The sequence below is a fragment of the Crinia signifera genome, chromosome 8, assembly GCF_055691185.1.
Source record: "Crinia signifera chromosome 8, ASM5569118v1, whole genome shotgun sequence".
In the NCBI taxonomy this organism is placed as follows: Eukaryota; Metazoa; Chordata; class Amphibia; order Anura; family Myobatrachidae; genus Crinia; species Crinia signifera.
This window is the reverse complement of record NC_139224.1, coordinates 11219342-11226414: the sequence shown is the minus strand read 5'-3', so window position 1 is coordinate 11226414 and position 7073 is coordinate 11219342. Positions and strand designations below refer to the sequence as shown.

The window sequence follows — 7073 nt, the reverse complement described above, 5'->3', positions numbered from 1 at the left end:
CATATTGCCCACGATGGGAGTGTGCACCGGCGACATATCGCCGGGTGCGCACTCCCGTTTTTACCCCTGTAGTGATCGCTGGTCGCAGGAACATGCTCCTGCGACCAGCTGATTACCACTGCCGGGCTCCCCCCGGCAGTTTCTTTTTCATCAGTGACCATCTCTGGTCGCTGATGAAAAGGAGAAACTGAGCAATATATCTCCCCCGTGTGTACGGGGCTTTAGACACATTATTGCCACACAGCGTTTCTGCATTCTTCCACTGCTGTATATGGGGAATACGGTCCCCAGGTTGATGCTATGAAGGTCGACACCTGAAATGTGTTGACATGGCTAAGGTCGACAGGGTTGGAATATCGACACACGCATTAGTTCGACAATGGGAAGGTTGACATGAGTTTTTCATGGTTTTTTTTAGCCGACATGTGCCGACAGGCGGTATTTCATCCCCTACCATCCACTCCGGCATGGTGGGAGAAGATAATAGTGTGCCGATCGCAGTGGTACACTTAGATGGAGTACATGGTACACTTAGATGGAGTACATGTCGACTGTTGACATTTGGGGCAAAAACGTGAAAAACTCACATCAACATTTTGACTGTCCACCTTCCCATTAGGAACCCATTAATGGTCATAGATATTTACCAGGAGCAAAGAAACTAATGCATATAGATAGATTGTGCAGAAACGCAAATGAAATAGGACACACACACAAATGATATAAATGTATATCCTTCCCATCACTGTGACCTTACAGCCCCCCACCCAGGCTGCACCCCCAGCCCAGCACCAGGACCCCTCTCTTCATAACTGCAAACTTCATGCCGCATCAGCAGAGCAGCCAGAGACGTCACAGTCGCCCGCCAGCCAATCAGCGCTGGGTAAAAGTTTCCTGCATCAGACTCGGAGTAACGGGCTGCGCCGCGGTGGATGCCGGGACTTGTAGTCTGCAGGTGGAGTGGGGGAAGATGCAGGACTACAATCCCCGGCGGCTCAGCAGCAGCAGCCCATATAAAGAGATTGTGGTGGGAGGCAGAGAGAGAGAGAGGACACAGACTGAGGCTACAGCGGGAGAGGAGCATGCAGCTTCTGCTGGGAGCTGGGGCTCTGTCATGTTGAGCAGGTACTACTGTCTATGAGATATATATATATATATATATATATATATATATATTATAATTACACCCTCTCCATGCATACTGTATGTGCATTGCAGCAACTGTATACTGCATAGGTCCATGGATGTGTCTGTCTGCTAGGTTCCTGCTGCATCCTCTATGTCTGTGTGTGCATATGTATCTCTCTATACCATGGCTGTATAGCTGTTTGATACATGGTGTCAGCCCTGGTTATCCTCAGCCTGGCTCCTGCAGTGCATCTGCCTGGTGTGTGGGCTACAGTGGCTGGGAAGGGGAACTTTGTATATTATTTATTTATTCTACTTCATTTTATTTGCATTTATTTATATTTATCCCCCCCCCCCCCCCCCCACACTGTTCTCCTAGACCATCATCTCTGATGGCATTCAGGGCTGTGGTCCATAGGTGACAGGTGTGCAGTGCAGCAAGGAGCAAGGTACCTGCCCAGGTGTAATGTGTTCTTGCAAAAGTTTCAGCAGCATTTGAGGCAGAGCCGTCCCCTGCACCAAACCCACAGCTCTGGCTATTGCCTCTGGTTTACACTGACTTGTATGTATGTATGTATGTATGTATGTATGTATGTAATCTGGTTTAAGGCCATTTGCTTGCTTTGTATTTATTTGCGTTTATGCATACAGCGCCAACCTATTCTAATTGGGGGTTGGCCATGGGACGCCTAATTGCTCCAGATCATGAACAACACTGACTGGTCCTATACATGTATTCTATAATTGTGCAATAGTGGGGAATGTAGCTCGGTTCATTGTGTCATGCGGTCTATTGTATATTTGAATGTCTTGTGCAATGGCAGCCTAGCTCGGCCATTGGGTAGTTTTCCTGATGTGACCAGATCTCGCCCTCTGTGTGCGCTCTGAAGCGTTGGGTTTATATTGTATGGTTTGGCTATATTACAAGGCCAGATATGGTAATAGGCCTGGATTGGCTTAACCCTGCCTGGGATTTACTTTCAATGAAACCTAAAGGGGTCATGTATTTTATCTGTAGACTTTATATCCTGAAGGACGAGTTGTGGATAATCTTCCTCGTGAAAGTCCTATGTGGCTGGCGGCTACATTGTCTATGGTGCTCTGGTTTTGTCTGTATTCATCAGTTTGTGGTGGATGGTGGCAATGGGGGTCCTCCGATGGTGTGGACATGGGTTTGTATAAATTATGTGTAATATATCGACTATGAACAAATTTATTTTGGACCTATCACCATGTTCAATAAGGCGTTGGTATCGATGGTGCTATTACCATGATCGTGATTTTCACGCAACAAGGCTGGGCTATAGGAATCGGCCCATATCTTCTAAGCTGAGAAATGACCCTACATTGAGGAAGACCACCGTCTACCATAGCACGCTCCCCTACCTTCTGGAGCTGTGTGCCTACTGCGCATGACTTGTGCTGTCACCTGAGATCAGATGCCCTCAATGTCTCCTTCAACTTCGTTCTTCTGTATCTCATTGGATATTCTGCGTTGTGCATCTTAAGGATATTCAACCTGCTGCTGTGGAACTACACATTCCAGCATTCCCTGCCACCGTTCTTCTATTCGGGCACGCTGAAGGTTATTCCAGGATGTGCAGCCAGCAGCAGCTGGAGGGCTGCATGTTGAATACCTCTGTTTGCATCTGCTCGAACTGTTCATATGCTCCAGTTCTCCCAACAGCATGACTGCCTGTGGCTCGCCAGCTGTTGTAGAACTACAAGACCCAGGATGCCCTGCCAACCTAAGTGGATCCCACTTGTAGCCCATCACAGCTGGAGGGCTCCAAGCAGACTACCCATCAACTGCAGGCTGGGAGCACCTCTGCCCCCCCCCCCCTTTCCCGTCCAGAATTCAGCTGTGTATCAGAGTGTATTCTAAATCCCCCCCCCCCCCTCGTTCTTCCCGCTGTACACTCCTCCTGCTTCTTATTCTATTTATAGGATCACAAGACATTATTATAACAAAGCTGAAAAGTGTATTTTCATTCAGTCACCTCCCTCCCCTGCCTGCCGCACCATCTGGATTGCTGCACACACTCCGTCACCCTGCTGAACTACATCTCTCAGCACAGAGCAAACTTTACTCAGGACTTACAGCTTCTTCCTTGGGGCAATGTCCCTGTTTTATGGAAGAGACACCCCCCCCCCCCCCTCTCGCCTCCTTCCAGCCATTCATGCCTGCTCTCAGGCTGTTTAATCTGCCTGTAACCCTTCCCTTTGCTCTGTTCTGTCAATGTTTTGGGTTCTGCACCTATCACCATGACCAAATATTTTGTTGGTTGCCTGGACTGCAATCTTGCGGAAAGCGTTGGGTCATGGCCCGGTCCCTCTATTGTTACCAAGCAGGCTGAGATCAGGTAGCTCAATGACCGTTCTTTAACCCATAGACTGGGTTCAGGATGTTGATCTGATTTCTGTTCTTACCGGGCAGACTGGCACAAGTCTCGTGTGACGGGGTGGGCTTGGTGTTCTTGCCAATTCGCTGTGAACTCTACAGCGGGCTTAAAGCCATCTAGCACTGTACAGTTATGACACCACCTCACTGATCCTGGGTATACCCTTGGGAAACGAGCGCCAAGATCCTCCTTGATTGATGGCACACAGGGATTGGCGTCCGGCCTACATGTTTTCTGAATGGTTAACCCGCAGAGGGTGGCAAACTGTTACATGGCGGAACTGGTCTAGCTCATCCTGAGCTAGTAGAAGACCAGTAAGCTGGCGTATACTGTATACACCTGTGCTAAGGTCCCTGGTCTATATACTTTTTTATTATTTTTTTTTATTGATATAAATGGGTAGAAGAGGTTGTGTTGCCCATAGCAACCATTCAGGTTCTGTCTGCAATTTCTCAGTGATGGACAGAATCTGTTGCTACGGTCAACATCACCTCGTTACTTCTAGATTCTTTAGTAAATTACTCCTAAGGACCGTACAAGGGTCTATTGTTTGCTACTGTACGTCTGCCAATCCTGACCCGCCCTTGATGGCTGGATTCTGGTATGTGTGTTGGCCAAATTTCTATCTACCATCACTGGTGTTGCCAGGCATGCCCATCACTGCATGCCTGGCAAGCCGTACGATACTCTGGGCCTGTTCCATAGTTTTTTGCAAGATATAACTCGCTCATTTACAAGAAAATAAGTAAATCAATATTGCCAAATAACAGGACTGTAATGATGCAATGGTAGTTCTGTTTTATCCGTGAATTGCATGGTCTCCCTCTAGGTCATTGTCGTTGGTTGGCGAGATCCCCCTATTGTCCTCTGGCTGCAATCTGCCCTGTGCCAATGCCACCCCTGGACATGTGATGCTATGATGTCACCTCAAGGTGGCATAGTGGCCAGGACAGGGAGAAGGATTCCGGGAGCATCCAGTGGACTCCTGGGTGGTTCTGCAGTGTCTGGTCCCAACAAGCCACAAGCAAGTTCCATAGGACTGCAACATGCCACGCTGTATGCCTTGGGGGGGCTCGCACACCCTTAATTACATCACTGACTGCCGCACATCATTGCAGGGACGTTCATGTTGCCCATCTAGCTTGAACTTAGCCTCGCTTCAGGCTCTGAGTGTTAGGCCAGACCAGCATATCACCTATATCGGGTGGCCACACCTTCAGCGTCTGACACCAATCCAATGCGACCAAGACCACTCATCGGATTGAATGTCAAACACATGCGATTTGGCCACTTTTCACCACTTTTTTTTTTTTTTTTTTTTTTTCTTTGGCCGGTTCCGTTGGAAACAGGTGTGAAGTGGCCAAATCACACTGGTGTATGGCCAGCTTAAGGGTAACCCCAGCCCCCAATTTTGTCACCAACAGATACAGGTTTAGGGATATCCACTGTAAATTGACATGTAGAAGGGATTCCCCAAAGGCTATCCAATTGGTACCAAACGCCGGCACTTCTTGTGATTACGTTTCGTGTTCCTCAGGCAAGCAAAGCAGCATCACTCACAAGCGGCCCTCAGACCTGTTTTTGTGTGGTAACACATAGGTCCAAGAACTCCTCCAAGTGTTATTGCCCAAAAATGGGTCGTTTACTGTAATTGAATGTCCCGATAATACTATCTTTGCCATGTGGTAAATTGGCGCTGGACAAGGGTTCCGCACAGCTTACCGATATCGTCCACATGCGTTACGCCAGCGCGTTCTTGTTTCCAGTTAGATTGTCATGCAGATATGACTGGGGCCGGCCTGTGTTATGCCTGATATCCTGGTGCTGCTGTAATGGTTGATCTGTTGCTTATTTCTTGAATTCCAAAGTATTCTGTTCTATCTGCTCCCTGATGTCACACAAAAGCTGTAAAACTAATGGGTCCCCCGGTCGCTCTCCCGGAATATGAATTCTAAGAATGCGTTTCCATAAATAGGGTGTCCGTAGGACTCAAGTGCACAACGTCATTGCTGCGGTTCAGCAAGTTCACTACACACTACTATTAAACAAAATCTGGGATATACATCCCAAAAACACGCATACAGGCCAATAGCAACGCAGCCCGAGTATAACTGGTTACAGAAATTGTAAAGCTCTTGAGGGGTATTTATCAAAGCATGGAGAGAAAGTGCCAACCAGTAGGCTCCGAACTGGCGTTTATCAAATGGACGCAGATGGGCAAGAGTTGCCTCGGCATCGATGTTATAAGATCGGTGTATGAGAGATATAACCGTGACAAGGGTAATGAGCTGCAAAGTGTCTTTATGTAAGTCTGTCACACTTCTGATAACCTGGTCACGTCCCTCGAAGAGCCCTCTTGCTCTTGGGGCAGTGGAATTCCTGGAGTTCTAGAGTTTTTTTTCATAAGACTTTGGACAATGTAGATTGTGTTTTAATTCCAAACAACTTTTTTTCCTGATGTGTAAACATTCCGAAATGGTAAATATTTCATATGATAAACACACTGGATGGATAATTCAGTTGGGTAGAACTCCAAATTGGGAAGGCATAGTTTACTGATGAGACCTCTAGATTTGAGAACTGATCTTAATTGGTTCCAAAGAGGCTTGGGCTTGCTTACCCCCTGCTGTACTCTGTGGCACAGATGAGAAGACGCTTCTGAAGTATGTATCCTGTTGTGTTACTGAGGCTTGTCTAATTTGTACTCATGAATACTCTTGTATACTGTGATTATTCCTCGCACCTTCCGCCAAGGAATGAATTGTTCTTGTTAAAGACTTGTAGTTTATCTGAAGATTAGAAGCCCCAGTTTGCTTCAACACAGCCTGTGTCCTGTGTTGGAAAGTGCCAAACCCTATTCCGTTCTCCAGCTGCCAAACCATGGAGTAAAGTGTCTTCAAACTCAAGCCTACTGCCAAGAGCAGCTCTGGTCAATAATAATTGGATGGGGGGGGGGGGGGGGGGGGCAAAATGCAGTGGGGGGATCCGGTCACTTATGGTGACAGATGATGAAGCCCACCAGCCAATCTGTTCCTACCAGCAGAGTAAGTGATCTAGTCACAAAATCGAATTCCCTTTTATGTTTCGGTATAAGGAATACCAGCCTGGTGATTGGCCATTTGGGACCTCTTATGTTCTAAATATTAAATGGTGATTGGCAATATAATGCCCGAACATTGTGTATAGTCTGTAGGTTGACGTGTGTTTTTGGTGTCTATGTGGATCTCCGATTAGTGTATTGAACAGTTCTGCTTCTCTGCCTGGGGTGCCGCTCTCTTCTGTGATGCTTCTATCACAGTGTGGTCTGTACTTCAGCACTGATATGCAGACCAGACATGTGCTAGATGCACCACAGCAGGGAAGAGTATCTGGGCAGGTTTTGGAAGATGCAGGGTGCTATAGTGTGTCAGAATATTCTATTGTGCTTTACAATTGGGAATCCAACACTAATAGTAAACCTGTGTGTACATTCTGTATTTGCAATGCTGGGCACGGCTCGGGTGCCCTTGGTCTTGGTTTCAGAGCATTTAGATGACTAACCCA

At 47.2% G+C, this 7073-nt stretch overlaps 1 protein-coding gene across 8 annotated transcripts in view; it reads left to right on the top strand.

Annotated features, from left to right (window-relative positions):
• The first annotated feature begins 989 nt into the window (after nt 1-989).
• Nucleotides 990-7073, top strand: part of ITPR1 (inositol 1,4,5-trisphosphate receptor type 1) — a 96856-nt gene continuing 90772 nt past the window's right edge. For all 8 annotated transcript variants that reach the window (XM_083155748.1, XM_083155750.1, XM_083155749.1 and 5 more), the window contains exon 1: nt 990-1125. The gene's annotated coding sequence lies outside the window, so the exon portion shown is untranslated. The remainder of the gene's footprint in view (nt 1126-7073) is intronic.